The sequence below is a fragment of the Pan paniscus genome, chromosome 16, assembly GCF_029289425.2.
Source record: "Pan paniscus chromosome 16, NHGRI_mPanPan1-v2.0_pri, whole genome shotgun sequence".
Classification (NCBI taxonomy): Eukaryota; Metazoa; Chordata; class Mammalia; order Primates; family Hominidae; genus Pan; species Pan paniscus.
This window is the reverse complement of record NC_073265.2, coordinates 57,492,984-57,518,378: the sequence shown is the minus strand read 5'-3', so window position 1 is coordinate 57,518,378 and position 25,395 is coordinate 57,492,984. Positions and strand designations below refer to the sequence as shown.

General features: G+C 40.3%; 1 protein-coding gene and 1 long non-coding RNA gene across 3 annotated transcripts in view; one reads left to right on the top strand and one right to left on the bottom strand.

Moving 5' to 3' along the window:
* CLN6 (CLN6 transmembrane ER protein) overlaps positions 1 to 25,395 on the top strand; it is a 59,555-nt gene that overhangs the window by 1,837 nt on the left and 32,323 nt on the right. The window lies entirely within an intron of this gene.
* On the bottom strand, positions 791 to 22,987 carry LOC129393959 (uncharacterized). Its single transcript, XR_008621092.2, has 3 exons — positions 20,588 to 22,987; positions 19,613 to 19,734; positions 791 to 809 (listed from the first exon to the last, which is right to left on the bottom strand). It is a non-coding gene; the product is annotated as an uncharacterized LOC129393959 (long non-coding RNA).

The window sequence follows — 25,395 nt, the reverse complement described above, 5'->3', positions numbered from 1 at the left end:
TGCCTGACACACCAGTAACCAATTATTGGGGGTCAGGTCCAACAGGTGTCTGCGTTTAAGGGAGTTAAATCTATGCTGAAAGGTGGAAAGGGAGAAGAGGACATAGAAACGAATTTGTTTTACCATCCCACAAAGCTTTTGTGCCAAGGGACCTTGTGTGTCAAAGTCAGGGAATCCCCCTGCCTGGGAGCCAAGGGCAAGTCTCCCAAAACTAGAAGGGAAAAGGGTTTTCCCCACGTCAACCTAGCTTCGGAGACATTCTGTTAGTGACATATGCCCCTTTCCCAAAAAACACAGTGAAGTGTTCTGTGTGCTAACAACATAGCTTAAAAAAAAGGTAAAACAAAATTCTGCATTTTTATAAAACTTGATAAAAAATAGCATTTCTAACTGTACAGTCACCAGAAGTACACAGTTATCAAAAATGCACACACTTCACTTGGCATCTGCAGCACCTTCAGCTTTCTGTGTCCGGTCTGTTTGGGCATCTCCATTTTCTGCAGGGTTATTCCCCTCCTTGCCAGCTTCAGCTTTTCCCTTTTCCCTTTTGGTACCTTCTCTCCCTTCTTTGCAGGGGCCTTTTTAGGTTTGGGCTCTGGCTTTGGAGGAGCAGGCTTAGTAGAAAACCTCGTGGATCTTCTCTGTGGTTTGTCCTTCATCTTGGCTCTATCTGCTTTAGCATCACCTTCAGCCTTTCTCTTGGGCACAGTGGTGGGGCAACGGCGGCGGGACATAGGCGCTAGGAGCGTGGGATGCAGCAGCACGCAGGCTTTGATCTGTCCTGGGGTCGTTCTCACCTCTTTTTCACACTGCTCAAAATATTATCATTTCAACATGTAATCAACATTAAAATTTATTAAGAGACATTTGACCTTTTTTCATACTAAGTCTTCAAACTCCAGTGTGTATTTCATACTTACAGCACATCTTATTTCAAGTGCTCCCTTGCCACGTGTGTCTAGTGCTATGGTAGCAGACAGGGCAAGTCTAGAGTGAAGCTGCAAGTGGGTGGCTCACCACCATCCAACTTAAGAACGAGAACATTACCTGCTCATGCATCCACCTGTATGCTCCCTATGCCCCTTTCGTATTGTGCTCTCTCTCCTCACCAGAGATAATACTGGCTTGAATTTCATGTCGACCATTTTCTTGATTTTTAAAAAAATATGTAGTTTTGGCCGGGCACGGTGGCTCACGCCTGTAATCCCAGCACTTTGGGAGGCCGAGACGGGTGGATCACGAGGTCAGGAGATCGAGACCATCCTGGCTAACACGGTGAAACCCTGTCTCTACTAAAAATACAAAAAAAATTAGCTGGGCGCGGTGGTGGGCGCCTGTATTCCCAGCTGCTCGGGAGGCTGAGGCAGGAGATTGGCGTGAACCCGGGAGGCGGAGCTTGCAGTGAGCCACTGCAAGCGGAGTTTGTGCCACTGCACTCCAGCCTGGGCGACAGAGCGAGACTCTGTCTCAAAAAAAAAAAAAAAAAAATGTAGTTTTATCATAGGCATAGGTATTACCAAAGAAGATATTGTTTAGTTTACTTGTTTGAGATTTATAGAAGTTAGACTTTATGCTGTTTGTGTGTCGCCACTGGTGGCATAGGCGGCTAAAAAAGAAGTACCTGCCGACATTTGTGTCACTGTCACATCAATCACATCATGTGAACAAGCTATTTGGCACCAGACTTTCTGTGAGTGATTTTGATGACTATTGCATTGCTATTTTAACATTGATTGTTACTAAATTTTAAGTACTACTTTACATATTGCAATAGTGTCATCAGACATTATTAAACAGTGGTTCTAATGCTAGTGGTGAAAAACACAGCACCAAAACGTTAGACGTAAAAGTGCAAGTTAGATGTGTCAATTGCCATGAGGGACTGTCCTCCCGCTCCATGTTATTAATTTAGGAATGAATGCCTTGGGAAATATTGGAACATTCTGAGAAATAAAACTCAGCATTCAAACAGAAACACTTCTAAGTTTGCAAAAATAGTTACATAACCAGGCAGAAAGAAAGGAAAAATAAAAACAAAAAACCCGGTCACGTGGCTGCAAGATCCATGCCACAGTGATGTACACCTGAGATGCCGTGGTTGTGCATTTAAACACTCTGAGAACATCAAGCCCTATTTTATATGTATCCGCATGGGGAAATTAGAATGCTGCTAGAAAGCTATTAGGTACATGTCCATTTACACCAGCCTTTCCCATTCAGGATTTATTTCACTAAGGTGCTAGCCTGCCATGTAGTGGCGAAAGAGGGAAACTACAGCTCTCTTAAAAACTATAGTATTTGATACATCAAAAGAACAAATGCAACATGAAATGAAGACTTAGAAACTCGCCATTCAACTTAAGAACTAGAACACTGCCTATTCATGCATCCACCTGTATTCCCCTTTCCTGTCTTGCTCTACCTCCTCACCAGAGGTAATACTAGCTTGAATTTCATATTGACTATATTCTTGATTTTTAAAAATATGTAGTTTTATCATAGGCATAGATATAACTAAACAAGTTATTGTTTAGTTTACTTGTTTGAGCTTTATGCAAGTTTGACTTTATTTAGTTTTCCACAGTTTGCCTTTTTCATACATTATATTTGACCAGGTTGATGTGTGTAGCTATAGTACATGCACTCTGTGAATATATCACTATTTTTCCATTTTCCTATCAGTAGACATTTGGTAGACCCCAATTTTTGGTAAATAGTACTGCACTGAATATTGTTATGCTTGTGCAAGAACTTCCCTGCAATATATCCAGTTCAATTTTACAAAATGTTGCCAAAGTGTTTATCAAGATTGTACCAATTTACACAATATTGGTATAAAAGAGGTTCCACTGATACATATCTTCACCAGTACTTGATACTAAATTTGTTAATTTTTGCCAATAGAGTTGGAATAAAATGCTATCTTATTGTGGCATTTATTTATATTTACCTGATTGTCAATGAGGTTGAGCATCTTTTCATGTTTGTTGGTAATTTATGTTTCCTTTTTTGGTAAAGTGCCTATTCATGTATTTTGCTCATCTTCCTACTGGTTTGTCTTTTTCTTATTTTAAGATTCACACAAGACCGGGTGTGGTGGCTCACGCCTGTAATCCCAGCACTTTGGGAGGGCAAGATGGGTGGATAACCTGAGGTTGGGAGTTCAAAACGAGCCAGACCAACATGGAGAAACACTATCTCTACTAAAAATACAAAATTAGCCGGGCGTGGTGGTGCATGCCTGTACATCCCAGCTACTCGGGAGGCTGAGGCAGGAGAATTGCTTGAACCTGGAAGGCGGAGGTTGCGGTGAGCTGAGATCATGCCACTGCACTCTAGCCTGGGTGACAGACCAAGACTCTGTCTCAAAAAAAAAAAAAAAAAAGATTCACACATACACACATACACATACACACACACGCACATGCTAGATCTTTTTGTCAGTTCTACATGTCACAAATACCTTCTTCCAGTTTTGCATTTTTGCAGTTAACAACCTTGCTGGACTCTCTTATTAATTCTAATAATTTGTCTGAACATTCTTTTGAGGTTTTCTATATATGCAATTATATTACCTACAAATAATGACAGTACTGTTTTCTGTCTTACCCTTCACCTTATCGACTAGAAGGGGTGATAGCAGACATCTTTGCCTTATTCTGTTTGTTTGTTTGTTTGTTTTGAGACAGTGTCTCACTGTGTCACCCAGGCTGGAGTGCAGTGGGGCGATCTTGGTTCACTGCAACCTCCAACCCCCAGGCTCAAGCAGTTCTCCTGCCTCAGCCTCCCAAGTAGCTGGGATTACAGGTGTGCACCACCATATCCAGCTAATTTTTGTATTTTCTGTAGAGAAGGGGTTTTGCCATGTTGCTCAGCCTGGTCTCGACCTCCTGAGCTCAATCCATCCACCCGCCTCTGCCTCCCAAAGTGCTGGGATTACAGGTGTGAGCCACTGCGCCTGACCTTGTCTTAGTCTGCTCTTAATGGAACAATGTTTACAGTGATCTACCATTAAGAATGATGAAGATTATAGGCTTTTTAAAAATAACCTTTAACAATAGGAAGTTTCATTTTATTTCGGCTTTACTAAGAGCTTTTGTCATAAATGGATGTTAACTTTTACTGAATGCCTTTACTATATCTATTGAGATAATTATATAACTTTTCTCTTTTAATCCATTTAATGTGATGGACTAAAGTTATGGATTTGATGTTAGAGTATAAGAATGATTTACATTCTTATACTCTTTGGATAAATCCAGCTTAGCCATCATAAATTGTCTTTATTATATAATGTTGGATTCAGTTTCTTAATATTTTGTTTATAGTATTTACATCCATGTTCATCAGAGATTCTGGTCTGTTATTTCCTTTCTCATACAGTCCTTGATTAGTTTTATATCAAGTTTATACTAACCTCATACAGAGTTAAGAAGTATGCTTCTTTTGATATTCTTTGTAAGAGTTAGTATAAAATTAGAATACAAATACGGTCCCCAACTTACGATTTTTTTACTTTATGGTGATTTGAAAGTAGTTCACATTCAATAGAAACTGTACTTAAAAATCTGAATTTTAATCTTTTCCTATCTGTAGGCTAACGTGAGTGTTTTGGGCATGTTTAAGTTAGGCTAGGATAAGCTATGATGTTTGGTATCATTAGCTTCATGAAAATCTGCTACGAATTGCGTGAAAACTATCTAGGCTTGATTTTTTTTTTTTTTTTTTTTGAGACGGAGTCTCACTCTGTCGCCCAGGCTGGAGTGCAGTGGTGCAATCTCGGCTCTCTGCAACCTCCGCCTCCCAGATTCAAGCGATTCTCTTGCCTCAGCCTCCCTAGTAGCTGGGACTACAGGCGTGCGCCACTAAGCCCAGCTAATTTTTGTATTTTTAGTAGAGACAGGGTTTCACCATGTTGGTTGACCAGGATGGTCTTGATCTCTTGACCTCGTGATCCGCCTGCCTTAGCCTCCCAAAGTGCTGGGATTATAGGCATGAGCCACTGTGACCAGCTGGCTTGATTTTTTTTTTTAAGCCACTGATTCAATTTATCCCATAGCTATTGGACTACTTGGGCTTTCTTTTCTTCAGTAGGAATTTAATTTTTTTATTTTTCATTGATATATAATAGATGTACATATTTTCATGGTACATGTGATAATTTGGTACATTTGTATAATCAAATCAGGGCCATTGGGATAGCTGTCACCTTAAATATTTATCTTTTCTTTATGCTAGGAACGTTTGAATTATTCTCTTCTAGTTATTTTGAAATGTCCAATAGTGGCCAGCGCAGTGACTCATGCCTGTAATCCCAGCACTTTGGGAGGCCAAGGTGGGTGGATCACGAGGTCAGGAGTTCGAGATCGGCCTGACCAACATGGTGAAACCCCGTCTCTACTAAAAATACAAAAATTAGCCAGGCCTGGTTGTTTGCACCTGTAATCCCAGCTACTCGGGAGGCTGAGACAGGAGAATTGCTTGAACCCGGGAGGCAGAGGTTGCAGGAGCCGAGATCACGCCATTGCACTCCAGCCTGGGCAACAGAGTGAGGCTCTGTCACATACACAAAAAAATAATAAGAAGAAATGTCCAATAGATTAATGTTAACTACAGTCACCTTATCGAATATCAGGTCTTCTTTCTTCTACCTAACTGTGTATTTGTACCCATTAATCAACCTCTCCATCCCCTCACCGCCCTTACTGTCAATCTACTCTCTATCTTTATGAGATTCACTTTTTAGCTCCCATATGTGAGTGAAAACATGAGATATATTTGTCTTTCTGTGCTTGGCTTCATTCAACATAATGACCTCCAGTTCTATCTATGTTGCTACAATGACAGAGTTTCATTCTTTTTCATGGCTGAACAGTATTCCATTGTATATCTATACCACATTTTCTTTATCCATACATTCAGTTGATGGGCACTTAGGTTGATTCCATATTTTGGTTATTGTGAATAGTGCTGCAGCAAACATGGGAATGCGAATCTCTCTTCAATATATCAATTTCCTCTCTTTTGGATATATACCCAGTGGTGGAATTGCTGGATCATATGGTAGTTCTATTTTTAGCTTTTTGAGGAACCTCCGTATTGCTTTGCATAGCAGCTGTGGTAATTTACATTCCCATCAACAGTGTTTGAGAGTTCCCCTTTCTCCACATCCTTACCAGCCTCTGTTATTCCTTCTTTTTGATAAAAGTCATTCGAACTAGGCTAAGATAATATTTCATTGTAGCTTTGATTTGTATTTTCCTGATGATTAGTGATGTTGAGCATTTTAAAAAATACCTGTCAGCCATTTGTATGTTTTTATCACAAATGTCAATTCAGATCTTTTGCCCATTTTTAATTGAATTTTTTTTTTGTTGTTGGTTTTTGTTGTTGTTGGTTTTGCTATTGAGTTCTTTGAGCTCCTTGTATATTCTGGTTATTAATCCCCCTTGTCATATGGATAGTTTGCAAATATTTTCTCCTATTCTTTGGGCTATCTCCCCTTAGTTGATTGTTTCCTTTACTGTGCGAAGATTTTTAGCTTGATGTAATCCCGTTTGTCTATTTTTGGTTTTGTTGTCTGTGCCTTTGAGGTCTTACACAAAAAAATCTTTGCCCTGACCAATGTCCTGGAGCATTTCCCCAAGGTTTTCTTCTAGTGGTTTCATAGTTTTAGGTCTTAGAGTTTTTTTTTTTTTTTATGAGACAGAGTCTCACTCTGTAGCCCAGGCTGGAGTGCAGTGGCACAATCTCGGCTCACTGCAAGCTCCGCCTCCCAGGTTAATGCCATTCTCCTGCTTCAGCCTCCCGAGTAGCTGGGACTACAGGCACCCGCCACCACGCCTGGCTAATTTTTTGTATTTTTCTTTTTAGTGGAGACGGGGTTTCACCGTGTTAGCCAGGATGGTCTCAATCTCCTGACCTCGTGATCCGCCCACCTCGGCTTCCCAAAGTGCTGGGATTACAGGCATGAGCCACCGCACCTGGCCTAGGTCTTAGATGTAAGTCTTTGATTTATTTTGATTTGATTTTTGTGTATGGTGAGAGATAGCAGTATAGTTCATTCTTCTGCATATGGTTATTTCATTTTCACAGCACCATTTATTGAAAAGACTATCCTTTCCCCATTGTATATTCTTGGCACATTTGTTGAAAATGAATTGGCTGCAAATGCATTTATTTATATCTGGATTCTCTGTTCTGTTCCATTAGTCTATGTGTCTGTTTTTATGTCAGTAACATGCTAGTTTGGTTCCTATAGCTTTGTAGTATATTTTGAAGTCAGTTAGTGTGATGCTTCCAGATTTGTTCTTTTTTTTTTTTTTTTTTTTGAGACTGAGTTTCACTCTTAGTGCCCAGGCTGGAGTGCAATGGCACGATCTCAGCTCACTGCAACCTCCACCTCCCAGGTTCAAGTGATTCTCCTGCCTCAGCCTCCCAAGTAGCTAGGATTACAGGCATGTGCCACCACACCCAGCTAATTTTGTATTTTTAGTAGAGACACGGTTTTGCCATGTTGGCCGGGCTGGTTTTGAACTCCTGACCTCAGGTGACCCACCCAGCTCAGCCTCCCAAAGTGCTCAGATTACAGGCATGAGCCACCATGCCTGACCCAGGTTTGTTCGTTTTGCTTAGGATTGCTTTCACTATTCTGGGTCTTTTGTGGTTCCATATGAATTTTAGGATTGTTTTTTCTATTTCTGTTGAGAACATCATTGGTATTTTGATAGCAATTGCATTAAATCTGTAATCTGCTTTGGGTGGAATTATCACTTTAACAACTAACTATTCCAGCCCATGAACATGGAATAGCTTTCCATTTTGCTGTGTCCTCTTCAATTTATTTCTTCAGTGCTTTGTAGTTTTCCTTGAAGAGATCTTTCTCCTCTTTGGTTAAATTTATTCCTAGGTTTTGTTGTTGTTGTTGTTGTTTGTTTGTTTTTGCAGCTATTATAAATGGGATTGCCTTCTTGATTTCTTCCTCTGCTAGTTCATTATTGGATAGAAATGCTACAGATTTTTGTCTGTTGATTTTGTATCCAGCGACTTTACTGCATTTGTTTATCAGTTCTAACAGTTTTTTGGTGGAGTCTTTAGGTTTTTCTAAATGTAAGATCATGTCTTCTGTGTACAAGTCTAATTTGAATTCTTCCTTTCCAAATTGGATTCTCTTTATTTCTTTCTCTTGCCTAATTGCTATGGACAGGACTTCCAATACTATGTTGAATAAAAGTGGAGGTGGGCATCCTTGTTTTGTTCCAGAGCTTAGAACACCTCCCAGTTTCAAGCAATTCTCCTGCCTCAGCCTCCCGAGTATCTGGGATTACAGGCATGCACCACCACGCCAGGCTAATTTTTGTATTTTTAATAGAGACAGGGTTTCACTATGTTGGCCAGGCTGGTCTCGAACTCCTGACCTCAAGTGATCTGCCCACCTTGGCCTCCCAAAGTGCTAGGATTACAGTCATGAGCCACCGTGCCCAGCCCATTTTTAATTTTATTTATTTGGGACTTCTCTCCTTTTATCTTAGCCTAGTTAATGGTCTGTTAATTTTGTTTATCTTTTCAAAAAACCAATTTTCATTTCATTGATTTTCTCTATATTTTAGCCTAATTTCATTTATTTCTGCTCTGATATTTATTATTTCTTTCATTCTAATAATTTCCTTCTAACATGTTTGGTTTGTTCTTGTTTTTCTAGTTCCTTGAGGTGCATTGTTAGGTTGTTTATTTGAAGTCTTTCTGCTTTTTTGATGTAGGCATTTATTGCTATAAAATTCCCTCTGAGTACTGCTTTTACCATATCTCATATATTTTGTTATGTTTATTTCCATTTTGATTTGTTTGAAAAATTTTTTTAATTTTCTTTTTAATTTCTTCATTGACCCATTGGTTGTTCAGGAGTAAGTTGTTTAATTTCTATGTGTTTATGTAGTTTCTGAGATCCCTGTTGTTATTGATTTCCAGTTTTATTCCATTGTGGCCAGAAAATATATTTGATATAATTTCTACTTTATTGAATTTGTTCAGACTTGTTTTGTAGCCTAAGATATAGTCTACTTTGGAGAATGTTACATGTGTTTATGAAAACAATGTGTATTCTGCAGCAGTTGGGTGAAATGTTCTGTAAACGTCAGTTAGGCCTATTTGGTCTAGTGTGTAGTTTAATTCTGATGCTTCTTTGTTGATTTTCTGTCTGGATGATCTGTTTATTACTGAAAAGTGGGGTGTTGAAGTCCCCTACTGTATTGTATTACAGTCTATCTCTGCCTTTAGGTTGATTAATATTTACTTAATATACTTGGGTGCTCCAGTGTTGAGTGCATAGATACTTATAATTGTTATATCCTCTTGCTAAACTGACCCCTTTATCATTATATATTGATCTTCTTTGTCACTTTTTACAGTCTTTGACTTGTAGTCTATTTTATGTAATATAAGTATAGCTAATCCTGTTCTTTTTTGGTTTCCACTTGCATGGAATGTCTTTTTCCATCTCTTCACTTTCAGTCTATGTGTGTCTCTATTGGTAAGTTGGGTTTCTTATTCTTGATTGTGTTCATGTGATAATAACATATTAGTTAATATCACCCAGCATATAGTTGGGCCTTGTTTATCCATTCAGCCACTGTCTGTCTCTTAATTAGAGAATTGACTGAATTCTCCAATTAAACTTAATAATAACATTGAATAACCCATGTACATTCAGTGTATTATTGATAAGTAAGGACTTACTACTGCCATTTTGTTGCTTATTTTCTGGTTGTTCTGTTTTTTGTTTTGTTTTGTTTTGTTTTGTTTGAGACAGGGTTTCACTGTGTCACCCAGGCTGGAGTACAGTGGTGCAATCATGGCTCACTGCAACCTCAACTTCCCTCGACTCAGGTGATCCTCCCACCTCAGCCACCCAAGTAGCTGGGACTACAGGAATATGCTACCACACCCAACTAATTTTTATACTTTTTTTGTAGAGATGAGGTTTCAACATGTTGCCCAGGCTCGTCTCAAGCTCCTGGGTTCAAGCAACCTGCCAGCCTCAGCCTCCCAAAATGCTGGGATGACAGTCATGAGCCACCACGCATGGCCACCTTTTATTTTTATTGTATCTGTTATAGGTTTTACATTATGGTTACCATGGTGCTTACAAAAAAACTGATAACTTATTTTAAAGAGATGATAACTTACCTTAGATCACAAAAAAGAGCAGAAATAAAGCAAAACCAAAAAAAAAAAAAACCTCTGCACTTTAACTCCATCTCCCCACATTTTGACTATTTGTTGTCTCAATTCACATATTTTTATATTGCCTCTCTCTCTCTTTTTTTTTTTTTTTTTTTTTGTCAGAGTCTTGCTCTGTCACCCAAGCTGGAGTGCAATGGTGCAATAGCTCCTTGCAACCCAGTGATTCTCCTGCCTCAGCGTCCCAAGTAGGTGGGATTACAGGTGTGCACCATCACACCTGGCTGATTTTTGTATTTTTAGTAGAGACAGCGTTTCACCATGTTGGTCAGGCTGGACTCGAACTCCTGACCTCAAGTGATCCACCCACCTTGGCCTCTGAAAGTGCTGGCATGAACCACTGTGCCTGGCCACTATTGCCTGTCTCTTAACAGGTTGCTGTAGCTGCTACTGTTTTTGATAGATTTCTCTTCTAGGCTTTATATTAGAGTTATGAGTGAATTTTACATCTTAATTAGAGTATTGGAGTATTCTGGGGTTGTCTTTGTTCTTAATTTTACCAGTAGGTTTTATGCTTTCAAATGTTTTCTTTTGGCACATTAGTGTTTTTTTCTTTCAGATTGAAGAACTCCATTTAGCATTTCTTTTAAGACGGGTCTGGGGATGGTGAATTCTCTTAGCTTTTGTTTGTCAGAGAAAGACTATCTTTCCTTCATATTTAAAGGATGGCTTTGTTGGATACAGTATTCTTGGATGGCAGTTTTTTTTTTCTTTCAGCACTTTGAAAATGCTGTCCCATTCCTTCCTGGCTTTATGGTTTCTGTTGAAGTCTTGTTGCCAGATGAACTGGAATCCCCTTATGTGTTATTTGCTTATTTTATATTGCTGCTTTTAGGATCCTTTCTGTGTCCTTGACTTTTGAGAGTTTGATTATTATATGCCTTAGGGTAGTCTTACCTGGGTGAAAACTGCTTGGTGTTCTCTGATCTTTCTGTCCTTGGATATTTATAACTTTCTTGAGCTTTGGAAAGTTTTCTGTTATTATTATTATTTTGCATTAGTGCATCTTTAATGTTAAAGCTAGTTTTTTTTGGTTTTTTTTGTTTTTTGTTTTCTGATCTTTTTGAGATGGAGTCTCCCTCTGTCACCCAGGCTGGAGTACAGTGGCCCCATCTCAACTCACTGCAAAGTCCGCCTCTCGGGTTCACTCCATTCTCCTGCCTCAGCCTCCCGAGTAGCTGGGACTATAGGCGCCCACCACCAGGCCCGGCTAATTTTTTTTGTATTTTTAGTAGAGACGGGGTTTCACTGTGTTAGCCAGGATGGTCTCGATCTCCTGACCTTGTGATCCGCCCACCTCAGCCTCCCAAAGTGCTGGGATTACAGGCATGAGCCACCATGCCCATCCTTTTTTTTGTGGTTTTTTTTTTTTTTTTTTGAGATAGAGTCTTGCTCTATCACCCAGGATGGAGTGCAGTGGCGCAATATCGGCTCACTGCAACCTCTGCCTCCTGGGTTCAAGCGATACTCTTGCCTCAGCCTCCTCAGTAGCTGGGATTATAGGTGCATGCCACCATGCCTGGCTAATTTTTGTACTTTTAGTAGAGATGCGGTTTCACCATGTTGGCCAGGCTGGTGTCGAATTCTTGACCTCAGGTGATCCACCCACCTTGGCCTCCCAAAGCACTAGAATTACAGGCATGAGCCACCGCACCCAGCCAAAGCTAGTTTTTTAAATAAAATTTTATATCTATCCAGTCTTAATTAGTTTGACCATAAGGTAAGATTTTCATGAACTTTTTAGAACCCTTTACAATTTTCCATCAAACAGCAGATTAATTTTCTAAGAAAACTCTGTTATTCGGAAAAGTAGGCCGAGATTCTGGCCCCATATCAGTATGATTTCAGTGTTTTAACCTAAGGAAAAAAGCTAAATAATTCCTTTTAAATCTTAGCCAACTTGTTTATACTCACAGAATTTTAAAAGGGTTTTACAAACCCTTTTCACTTTGCTTAAACCTTCAGTTTTGTTCCATTACTCTTTTAGGTTAGGACAATGTTTAAAACCCTCTGAACTAGACAAAATTACATTCCCTTTAACAAAAGCCGTATTTCTGTGACTTCTTACAGTCTTTTACCAAAAGCACATTCCCCATACACCTTGTATGTAAAACTGTTTCTGCAGTCGTCTCAACTACATATTACAATGTTAACGCTTAGCAACTTTTATTTTTAGTGAAAAACCTGGTAAGTAAGCAATTTCAATTATGTACTGGGGTGGAGCTTAGGACATTAGACAGAAATGAAGATAAGGTCTGACTCTTAGCATAGCTGGTGGGCATGGCTCTCCACATGTCCCCAGGCCTTACCTATCATCTAATGCTCCAAAGTAGGTAAATCAAACCACTTTCAAAAGTCAAAGAAACAGTTTGACCTTAAAGCATTTAGCAAGTCTGATATCTGACCTTAATTTAAACCAAATGTCTACACTTTCAAGACATTTTATTTTACCAATAATCTTTAAAACTGTCTTTATTTCCAAAAGGTTACTAAAGTCACGTGAACAAAAAGGCATTAGTTTATATTTTTCTGACAAAATATTTTATTTAAGCACTTATTTTTCTTTTCCTTATTTATTTATTTATTTTGAGATGGAGTCTCATTATTTATTTAAGTAAGTTCTGTACCCCTTGTTCTTGCTCAACTCCCTCTTGAACACCAATAATTATTAGATTTGATCTTTTGAGGCAATTTCCCATATCTTGTCGGCAATCTTCATTCCTTTGTATTCTTTTTTTCTTTTTTCTCCTCTGTGTAATTTCAAATAGCCTATCTTTGAGATTATGGATTCTTTCCTCTGCTTGATCCATTCTGCTGTTGAGAGTCTCTAATGAATTTTTTGATTTAGCAAATGTATTTCTCAGTTCCAAGATTTGATTTTTTAAAATTTCAATCTTTGTTAAATTTAATAAATTCCGAATTGATTTTCTGTATTATCTTGTAGATCGCTGAGTTTCCTTAAAACTGCTATTTTGAATTCTTGGTCAGAGAGCTCACATATTGCCATCTTCTTAGGGCCATCACTGGTTCCATGCTTTGTCTGTTTGGGGTGCTCATGGTTTCCTGTTTCCTGTTGTTTCTTGTGGATATACATCTACATCTTTGCATTGAAGGATTATTTATTTATTCTAGTCTTCTCTGTGTGGCCTGTTTTGCTTTTTATTGGGTATGTTTGCTTATAGAGTCTTTGTAATATACTGCTGAATTTCTTATTTGTTTGTTTATTTTCCACTAGGTCGCTACCTCCTTTTTGGCACTAGATGATTTCTTAAGCCCAGGTTTGCCTTGGCTCTAATAAACAATTGGAACACTGAAGTTCCAAATGGGGGAGGTCCCAGACCAGATATCCTGGCAGTATGGATAGGCTGGCTAGGGATTAGTGCCCAGGAGACCTGTGGAATGCAGCTGCTACAGTGTGGTGCTGCTAACAGCCACTCTGATTTGGTGTCTTCTTTGGCCGAATTACAGAACCATGTTTCTAGGGCTAGGGATAGTATCCCCACCTCCCTCCTTGGTCTCTCAGTGTCCTCAGAGATATTTCTTCCTTCAGGCAATCATGATGCTTCCCATGGGTTGAGGCAGAGGCAAGGTCTCCTGCCAGGAAACCCACAATGGTGGGAAAGCTAGTCGTCCACCTCAATCTCACTTTTTCCAGTGCAGAAATCGTTGAGTTGGGAAATTTCCCACACACTTGGTGCTGGGCAGATTATAGGGAGGGGAGTCATGGATGTAGAAATCCATTTATCTTACTGACTGCTCAGAGCTTTTTCACTTCTCTATGACTCCAGGAACTGCCTCACCCTCATATTTGGGTTCTGGAATATTGCTGGCATAGTGCTGATCATCTCAGCACTGTGTATTTGTTTTTGGTTTTCTGTGGGAAGGAATGTAGCCAGCTTGCTTCTACACCACCAGTTTTGGACTGGAAGTCTCCAGGCTTTCTTGATGCAGCTTTGATAAGTTATATGTTTTTAGAAATGTTTCCCTTTCTAATAAATTTTGAAATTTACTAGCATAATGTTATTTATGGCATGTTTATCTTTTTCATCTCTTCCATATTTGCAGCTTTCTTCTGTTCTTCATTCATATTCTTGCTTATTTGTGAATGCTACTGTGTGTTTTTTTTTTTTTTTTGGGAGATGGAGGCTCCCTCTGTCACCCAGGCTGGAGTGTAGTGGTGCGATCTCGGCTCACTGTAATCTCCACCTCCAGGGTTCAAGCGATTCTCCTGTCTCAGCCTCCTGAGTAGCTGGGATTACAGGCACCCACCACCACGCCCAGCTAATTTTTGTATTTTTAGTAGAGACAGGGTTTCACCACATTGGCCAGGGTGGTCTCGAACTCCCAACCTCAAGTGATCCGCCTCTCTCGGCCTCCCAAAGTGCTGGGATTACAGCCGTGAGCCACCGCACCCGGCCCTGTCCCCCTTTTTTTTTAAAGGAATGTTGCCCAACATTTATCTATTTTATCTGGCCCTCCTCTGGCTTGTTATTTTATTTTATTTATATATTTATTTACTTAGACAGAGTCTCGCTCTGTTGCCCACGCTGCAGTGCAGTGGCACGATCTCAGCTCAGGGCAACCTCTGCTTCCTGGGTTCAAGCAATCCTTCTGCCTCAGCTTCCCAAGTAGCTGGGATTACAAGCATGTGCCACCATGCCCAGATAATTTTTTTTGTATTTTTAGTAGAGACAGAGTTTCACCATGTTGGCCAGGCTGGTCTCAAACTCCTGACCTCAAGTGATCCACCTGCCTTAGCCTCCCAAAGTGCTGAGATTACAGGCGTGAGCCACTGCGCCTGGCCTGGCCTTGGCTTGTTGATCATCTCTATTGCATGTTTGTTTTCTGCTTCATTAATTTTTCCTTTATATTTATTATCTCTTTCCTTATGCTTTCTTTGGGTTTATTCTGTTGGGAGTTTTTTTCTTCTTACAGTGAAGCCTAGCTTATTAATTTTCAGTCTTTTTTCTTTTCTAATGAAAGCAGCTAAAGCTATAAATTTCCCTGAATTACTATTTTTCCTGCATCCATAAGTCCTGATAAGTGTAATTTTTATCATTGATTCTGTTCAACTTTTTATTTCTTTTATGATTCCTTACTTGACTTACAAGTTATTTAGAAGTATACTTCCTAATTTCCAAAACCTAGTGGATGTGTCACTTCTTTTTCTTTTATGCACTTCTAATTTGGTTGCTTAAGTTAAATCTATGATTGCGGATTATAAAATGTGGTTTATGTAAATCAGATTCTTGAAATTTGTTGAGGCTGGTTTTATGGCCTTTTATATGGTCAATTTTTAAAAATATTCCAAGTGTCCTTGAAAAGAATGCCTGTTCCTTGATTGTTGAATGCAGGGTAATTTATTCACTAAATTCACTAAATTAAGCTAGTGAATTGTGTTATTCAAATCTTTCTTGACTCATCAATAATTGGGAGCATTGTATTGAAATACCCCACTATGTCTGTGGATTAGTCAATTTCATTTCATAATTCTATAAATTTTTATTTTATATATTTGGATGCTATTTTAGTAGGTACCCACAACTTTAGAACTATTACATCTTCCTGATAAATAAAACCTTTTATCATTGTATAAAGTCCTTATTTATCTCTTATAGTCTATTTTGTCAAATGACAATATAGTTACACCAACTTTCTTTTAACTTCAGGTTGGCACAAAAGTAATAGCAAAAACCACAGTTTCTTTTTCACCAACCTAACAGTATTGCCTGTTATATCTTTTTTCATCATTTTACTTTCATCTTTTCTGTGTCCTTTTATTTTAGGTATGTCTAGTTTTTTTTTAATTTAGGTCTAAGAATGTGTCTTTTAGTTTATTGTTTAGTCCATTTATACTTATTGTGATTACTGATATATTTAGATTTTTACCATACCCTTTTTTGGCTTTCCATTTGTTTTCCTTTTTTAAACTTATTTTTTTCCTTTTTCTTCTGCATTGGGTTTTTGTTTTCTTATTCTATTTTACTTTTTACTGGTATGGAAGTTACACATTTTCTGTTTTTAGTGATTACCCTTGAAATTTTACCATGCACATTTAACAACATCTAAAGTGAACAAATACTTGAACCTTCTCTAAGAAGAATACAAAGAACTTAGAATAGTCTAACTCTCCCCACCAACCTCGGGCCTTATTCCCCCATCTATAAATATTATTGTCCAGTATTTGTTTCTGTCCTTTTTTAACCCCACAAATTATACACCATCATCACCTTTCATTATAAGTTTTTGCAGACAATTTTTGGAATTATTTACATACTTAATAATTGATTTGCTCATCATTCTTTCTTGCATTGCAATGATAAGTTATATATTTTTAGAAATGTTTCCCTTCTTCTGCGATCATTTTCCTTCCTCCTAAAGTATATCTTCCAGAAATTGTTTTAGTTAAGGCCTGTTAGTGGTAAAATCTCTCGGTTTTATTCTGAAATGTTCCTATTTCACCTTCATGTTTCTATTTTACATGCATTTTTGAAAGACAGTTTTGCTGGCACACAATTCTGGGTTAACTTTCTCTTAACACTTTGAAGATATTTTTCTGTCTTCTAAATTCACTGTTGCTGCCACCATATAGTTTTTGTTTCTTTGTAAACAAGGTTTCTTTTCTCTCTGGCTACTTTTAAGATCTTTGCTTTTGGAGCTTTGTGGTTTCTCTACACCATGTCCAGATGTGGGTTTCTTTCTTTCTTTTTTTTTTTTTTTGAGACAGAGTCTCACTCTGTCGCCAGCTGGAGTGCAGTGGCGCGATCTGGACTCACTGCAACCTCCGACTCCCTGATTCAAGTGACTCTCCTGCCTCAGCCTCCCGAGTAGCTGGGATTACAGGCATGTGCCACCATACCCAGCTAATTTTTGTATTTTTAGTGGAGATAGGGTTTCACCATGTTGCCCAGGATGGTCTCAATCTCCTGACCTCGTGATCTGCTTGCCTTGGCCTCCCAAAGTGCTGGGATTACAGGCGTGACCCACTTCTTTTTTTTGAGACAGAGTCTCATTCTGTCATCCAGGCTGGAGTGCAGTGGCACAATCTTGGCTCACTGCAACCTCTGCCTCCTGGGTTCAAGTAATTCTCCTGCCTCAGCCTCCCAAGTACCTGGGACTACAGGCACCCACCACCACGCTCAGCTAATTTTTGTATTTTTAGTAGAGACGGGGTTTCACCATATTGGCCAGGCTGGTCTCGAACTCCTGACCTTGTGATCCCCCCGCCTCGGCCGCCCAAAGTGCTGGGATTACAGGCGTGCGCCACCACACCAGGCTGTGAGGCACTTCTTGATATGTGCTGTCTTTTATCTGTGGGCTCATGTCTTTTATTAGATCTGGAAATTCTTATCCAGTAGTTAGCTTTTCAAATATTGCTTCTCTCTTATTCTCTCTACTCTCTCCTTCTGGGATTCTGATTGGATATTTTTTAGACTTTCTCATTCTACCCTTTCTTCTCTTAACTCTTCCTTCATGTTTGTCATCTCCTTAGCAACCTGTGCTGCATTTTAGGTAATTTTGTCAATCTGTCTTTTGGTTTACCAATTCACTATTCAGCTTCTATTGTTTAGCCTGTCCACTGAGTTTTTGTTATTGTTGTTTTGTTTTGTTTCATTTTGTTTTTAGAGATGGGGTCTCTGTTGCCCAAGCTGGGGTTTGGTGGCACAGTCGTGGCTCACTGCAGCCCTGACCTTTTGGGCTCAAGGGATCCCTCCAGCTTCAGGTTCCTCAGTAGCTGGAACTACAGGAGCATGCCACAACAGCGGCTAATTTTTTATTTTTTATTTTTTTTGTAGAGATAGGGGTCTCACTATGTTGCCCAGGCTGGTCTTGAACTCCTAGCCTCAAGTGATCCTCCCACCCTGCCTCCCAAAGTGCTAGGATTACAGGTATGAGCCATTGTGCCTGGCCTCCATTCAGTTTTAATGTCAACAAATTGTTAAGCTCTAAAATTTCTATTTGCTTATTTTTCAGATACGTCTGATCAATTGCAAAGGTCTTTGCCTTATTTTCTTAAATAATAGCTTTATTGAGATATAATTCACTTGTCATAAAATTCACCCTTTTGAAGTATATAATTCAGTGGTTTTTAGTATATTCACAGAAGTTGTGAAGTCATTACCACTACTTAATGCCAGAACATTTATACCAACCCAAAGAGGAATCCTGTATCCATTAGCCATCACTATCAACTTCCTTCTATCCCCATTATGTCTACTTTCTGTCTCTGTAGATTTGCCTATTCTGGACATTTCATATAAATGGCCTAATACAGCATATGGCCTTTTATGACTTGCATTTTTCACTTAGCATAATGTTTCCAAGGTTGAACCATGTTACATCAGTACTTAGTGCCTTCTTATAGCTGTATAATAGTCCACTGAATTTGTATACCATAATTTATTTATTTACAAGTTGATGGATTTTGGAGTTGTTCTCACTTGTTGGCTATTATGAATAATGCTCCTATGAACATTCATGTGTAAGTTTTTCTGTGGACTTTTTTTTCAGAGCTCTTGGTCCTATACCTAAAAGCGGAGTTGCTGGGTCATGTACTAACTCTGTATTTAACAGTTTGAGGACCTGCTGGACTATTTTCCAAAGGGCCTGTGCCATTTTATAATCCCACCAGGAATATATGGAAGTTCCAATTTGTCCACATCTTCACCAACACGTGTTATTGTTTGTCTTTTTCATCCCTTGCTTTTTCCTGTGATACCATGTTTTATTTATTTAAACATTTCCTACCTAGTTATTTTAAATCTGCTATTCAATCATTTCAATAACCAAAAAGCTTAGGGCTCTAAATGTGTTATTTTTTGTCATCTGTTCTCATTCATGGTGGCTTGTTTTCTTCTGTGTTTGATACATTCCTGGGGAAATGCAAGGAAGGACTTTTGTTTCATTCATTGCTATATTCCCATCATCTAGAACCATGACTGAAATCTAACAGGTGCTTAACAAATCGTTGTTGAATGAATAAATGGGTTCCAAGGACCTAAGCAGGAGAGTAAACCCCAAATAGCATGTACATTTGCTTCTTCCGGGTGCCAGGGTGTTGACAGATACAGAGCTATGTTAGCCTCTGTCAGTCAGTGTCTGATTAGGAAAACAGAAGCCCTGTGCCCTATGTATTCCAAATGTATCCATCTGTGTCCAAACAAAGGACAGAAACTACACAGTGATTTAAACAAATTAAATTTAACATAAAGAAGCCAGGCACGGTGGCTCACACCTGTAATCCCAGCACTTCAGGAGGCCAAGGTGGGTGGATCACTTGAGGTCAGGAGTTTGAGACCACCCTAGCCAACATGGTGAAACCCCATCTCTACTAAAAGTACAAAAAAAATTAGCTGGGCATGGTGGTGCATACCTGTAATCCCAGCTACTTGGGAGGCTGAAGCAGGAGAATCACTTGAACCCAGGAGGCAAAGGTTGCATTGAGCCGAGATCGTGCCACTGCACTCCAGCCTGGGTGACAGAGCGAGTCTGTGTCTAAAAATAAATAAATAAATATATATATATATATATCGATTAATCGATGATTAAAAAGTAACTACAAGATGTCGAGAGAACTATAGGGCTAAGAGAAACTACCTAAGGTTGGACAAATTTTGAGAGGGCTCCCCTCCCCAGAGCTGGGGTTCAGACCTCATTGGAGATGTGGTTGCTGCCCACTGAATGGCAGAGAAGTTCACAAGGTGGCCTGGCCCAGAGCTTGTCCTCAGTCACTGGACAGGAAAGAAACAACCTTCTGGGGCCCAGGTGACAATCAGGCAGGGGAGCATGCAGATGCAGAGGAGTTAAGGCACCACTGGGGGCGGAAGACCTGAAGCAGCCACTGTCCATGTTGGAGGGCCACAGGCAGGTGAGTACCAGGCCGGGCTGAGGCTTTGAGGTCACCGAGGGACAGTGTCCTGGATGCTTGACTGGGATAGTGCACCACCGGACGGCCTCTCACCCTCACCAGTCATCGAAGATACAGCGCCAGAGCCAGCAGGAGAAGCGTCTTCCTCCCCTAAATGGCCTTCCGGGGCCTTCTACTGAAAAGGCTTGCTATGCTCACCATAAGGAGATACGTTTAAAGGAATTTTGCCCATTATCACAGAACAGGTATTAAAAAGTGAATTTGGAAACAAGAGGCAAGAAATACATCATTAGCATGCCAAGTACCTAGGTTTTGGATACAGGGAAATAGAGGTTTATACAACCATTGGGAGGCTGCGGGAGCAAAGGTAAGAGCCTGCCGCGGCACTTCAGTCGGCAGCACCCAAGTGGGTGGAACTCAAGGGCTTGCTCTGAGGCCGCTCTAATCTCAAGGGCCTCCGGGAGGCTCCCACCTACTCACTCAGGTTGCAACACCACTGCAGCTGACAATCAAGAAGCACATCCAGAAGCTGCAGCGAATGCGTGTCTGTCTATGCGTCCGCCTGCAGCACCTGTGCAAACTTGCGCCCTCTCCCTTTCGCCTGCATTCCAGATCTCTCACAAGGGCTTCTCATTTGCAGGCTCTGCGGAAGCCCCACGTGGCAGAGGATTCTGGGAAATGTAGTTCCCGCCTTCTCTGCGATGCCGAGACCTCAAAAGGGGATGGCAGTGACAATACGCAGTCCCTTAGAGAGACTTAAGCTTATGTGGAGTCTTGGATCCAATCCCCCGACATCGTCACTGGCCCCACGGCAGGCTTCCCAGTAGCAGCCGACGTGAGCCTTTGCCCTGAAGGCAGCGCGACCTTTCCTTTGCGCTCCTTGGCTCCCTACCGCAGTCTCAGCGCCACGACTTTGTTGTTGTTGGTTTGATTTTAGTGGAGGGGAAGCGAGCAATGCATTAAAAGCATTTTTTGGGGGTCGGGGGGGAATCTGGGTGCGGTGGTTCACGTCTGTAATCCCAGCACTTTGGGAGGCCAAGGCAGGAGGACTGCTTGAGGCCAGGAGTTCCAGACCAACCTGTGCAACATAGCAAGACCCTATCTCTACCAAAAATGTAAAAATTAGTGAAGCATGATGGCACACGCCTGTACTCAGGAGGCAGAGGTGGGAGGGTGCCTTGAGCACAAGAGGTCAAGGCTGCAGTGAGCTATCATCGTGGCAGACAAAGGAAGACCCTGTGGGTTTTTTTGCTTTTTTTTTTTTTTTTTTGGAGACGGAGTCTCGCTATGTCACCCAGGCTGGAGTGCAGGAGTGCAGTGGCACCATCTCGGCTCACTGAAACCTCCGCCTCCCGGTTTCAAGCAATTCTCCTGCCTCAGCCTCCCAAGTAGCTGGGATTACAGAAGCACACCACCACGCCAGGCTAATTGTTTGTATTTTAGTAGAGACAGGGTTTCCCCATGTTGCCCAGGTGGTCTCGAACTCCTGAGTTTAGGCAATCCGCCCGCCTCGGCCTCTCAAAGTGCTGAGATTACAGGCCTGAGCCACCGTGCCCGGCCGAAGACCCTGTCTTTTTTTTTTTTTTTTTTTTTTTTAAATAAAGCATTCTCCTAACCCCACCCCGAGGATCCAGTTGTTTTATGGGGAGGAAGCCCTTCAGATATTTTATTAATAGTTCAATCACTTCCAAAAACAGAAAACCAGGCTACTTTAAAAAAATTATTCCCACTCAGAACATTCCTCTAAAGTCAGTGGAGTAATTTTGATTTCACTGCTTGCAACAGAAAAAAAAAAAAAACTGAAGACATAAGTGATTCAGACTTGTGACTGCATTACAGAGGCCTTTGAAGATCTAATGAAAGCTAGGGATTCCCGAAAAATATGTATGTATCCTCAACACACGTGGCATACAATTTCAAGCAGTTCAAAGATCGCTAACACCGATTTGTGGACCCTGTTCATGGAGAGTAAGAACCTGATCAAAAAGAAATGAGGCTGGGCACGGTGGCTCATGCCTGTAATCCCAACACTTTGGGAGGCCGAGGCGGGCAGATCATGTGAGGTCAGGAGTTCGAGACCAACCTGGCCAAGATGGCGAAACTTGGTCTCTGCTAAAAAATACAAAAATTAGCCTGGCGCAGTGGTGCGCGCCTGCAGTCCCAGGTACTCGGGAGGCTGAGGCATGAGAATCGCTTGAACCTGGGAGGCAGAGGTTGCAGTAAGCTAAGATAGAATCACTGCACTCCAGCCTGGGTGACAGAGCGAGACTCCGTCTCAAAAAAAAAAAAAAGAAAAAAAGAAATTAGGAGTTATATACAAAATCTCAGCCTGCATTTTTTAAAAATTTCCAACTTTTATTTTAGGTTCAGGAGTACATGTACAGGATGTGCAGGTTTGTTACACAGGTAAATGTGTGCCGTGGTGGTTTGCTGCACAGATCATCCCATCGTCCAGGTATTAAGCCCAGCATCCATTAGCTATTCTTCCTGATGCTCTCCCTCTTCCTACCCCCTACCCTCCAACAGGCCCCATGTGTCCATGTGTTCTCATCATTTAGCTCCCACTTATGAGAACATGCAGTATTTGGGTTTTTGTTCCTGCATTAGTTTGCTAAGAATAATGGTCTCTAGCTCCATACATGTCCCTGCAAAGGACATAATCTCATCCCTTTTTATGGCTGCCTAGTATTCCATGGTGTATTTGTAACACATTTTCTATAACCAGTATATCATTGATGGGCATTTAGGTTGATTCCATGTCTTTGCTATCGTGAATAGTGCTGCAATGAACATATGCATGCATGTATCTTTATAATAAACACTCCCGCCAACAATGTAAAAGCCTTCCTTCTTCTCAACAACCTCACCAGTATCTGTTGTTTTTTGAGTTTTTATAATAATAGCCATTCTGATTGGTGTGAGATGGTATCTCACTGTGGTTTTGATTTGCGTTTCTCTAATGATCAGTAATGTTGAGCTTTTTTTCGTATGTTTGTTGGCTACATGTATGTCTTCTTTTGAAAAGTGTCTGTTCATGTCCTTTGCCCACTTTTGGGGTTCTTTGTTTTTCTCTTGTAAATTTGTTTAAGTTCCTTATAGATGCTGGATATTATAACTTTGTCAGATGTGTAGATTGCAAAAATTTTCTCCCATTCTGGAGGTTGTCTGCTTACTGTGTTGATAGTTTCTTTTGCTGTGCAGAAACTCTTTAGTTTAATTAGATCCCATTTGTCAATTTTTGCTTTCGTTGCGATTGCTTTTGGTGTCTTCGTCATGAAACCTTTGCCTGTGCCTATATCCTGAATGGTATTGCCTAGGTTTTCTTCCAGGGTTTTTATAGTTTGGGTTTCACATTTAAGTCTTTAATCTATCTTGAGTTAATTTTTGTATATGGTGTAAGGAAGGAGTCAGTTTCAATTTTCTGTATTTGGCTAGCCAGTTCTCCCAGCACCATTTATTAAGTAGGGAATCCCTTCTCCATTGCTTTTTTTTGTCAGGTTTTTAAAGATCAGATGGTCGTAGGTGTAAGGTCTTACTTCTGGGTTCTCTATTCTGTTTCATTGGTCTATGTGTCTGCTTTTGTATCAGTACCATGCTGTTTTGGTTACTGTAGCCCTGTAGTATAGTTTGAAGTCAGATAGCATGATGCTTCCAGCTTTGTTCTTTTTTCTTAGGATTGTCTTGGCTATTTGAACTATTTTTTTGGTTCCATATGAATTTTAAAATAGTTTTTACTAATTCTGTGAAGAATGTCAATGGTAGTTTAATGAAATATAATTGAATCCATAAATTGCTTTGGGCAATATGGCCATTTTCACAATATTAATTTTTCCTATCTATGAGCATGGAATGTTTTTCCATTTGTTTGTGTCATCTCTGATTTCTTGAGCAGTGGTTTGTAGTTCTCCTTGAAGAGGTCCTTCACTTCCCTTGTTAGCTGTATTCCTAGGTATTTTATTCCTTTTGTGGCAATTGTGAAAGGAAGTTCATTCATGATTTGGTTCCAGCTTGCCTGTTGTTGGTGTATAGACATGCTAGCAATTTTTGCACATTGATTTTGTATCCTGAGACTTTGCTGAAGTTGCTTATCAGCCTAAGAAGCTTTTGCAGCCCAGCTTTTATAAATAATCCAAAGCCATTTGAATTTTTTTCCCAGGGCTTTTCTTAACACACACAAAAGCATTTCTAATAAAATGTACAGTAGGCTGGGCACGGTGGCTCACACCTGTAATCCCAGCACTTTGGGAGGCCAAGATGAGCAGATCACCTGAGATCAGGAGTTCAAGACTAGCCTGGCCAACATGGTGAAACCTCGTCTGTACTAAAAATACAAAAAAATCAGTGGGGCATGGTGGCGGGTGCCTGTAATCCCAGCTACTTGGAAGGCTGAGGCAAGAGAATCGCTTGAAGCTGGGAGGCAGAGGTTGCAGTGAGCCAAGATTGTGCCACTGCACCCAAGTCTGGGCAACAAGAGCAAAAACTCCATCTCCACACACACACACAAAAAACAAGTTCATCATTCACCATTGTTAGCATATTGGTTTTAAATTTTATTGAAGACATAGTAAAGTTTGTCATGTTGCATAAAAAATTTTGCAGTGGAATAGGCCTGCTTGTGTAATTAATATCTACCATGTGTTCAGGCCTGTCTCATAAACACTGAGCATAGTTTTACTAACAAAGTATTATAAGGGTATCTATTTGTAATAACTTTATTTATATGAGATTTTTATCATCTGTGTCAAGATCTGAATCAGTAACAAACTCCCAACTCAAACAGTGTTTTTATGAGGAAAGCACCATCTTATGCAGTGGTCAGTTTACTCAGCTGTTTTCAGAACTGCCCTCGGTGAAAAACTGGATTGCCTTGTTTCATGCATGATAGACTTGGTTCTCCAGGACACAGGAGCAGCATAGCAGAAAGACCCAGGAGTCCACTCTGGCTTCTGCCGGGTTGCCTTGAACAGGTTAAGTCCCATCTCCAAGTTTCTGTTTAATCATCTGTCATGGAGCAATGCCAATGACCATGGAGCGGTTGGGGGAGCACAGTCAGGGTTGCAGGAAATATTGGTTCTGTGTACGCTTTATCTTGGTACAGCTTAACAAGTGCCTATTCACTAACTGGGTAACTGAGAACTCCCTCTGGTTAATTGCACAGCTAGAGAAAGGGATCCCGCTTTGTCTGCTGGGTCCATTTAGAATTATAACTTGCCCATTGTTTGATGGGGGATCCTGTAGCCAAACAAATGAATAGTTAATTTAAACTCAGACAACTGGGGCTTTTTGCT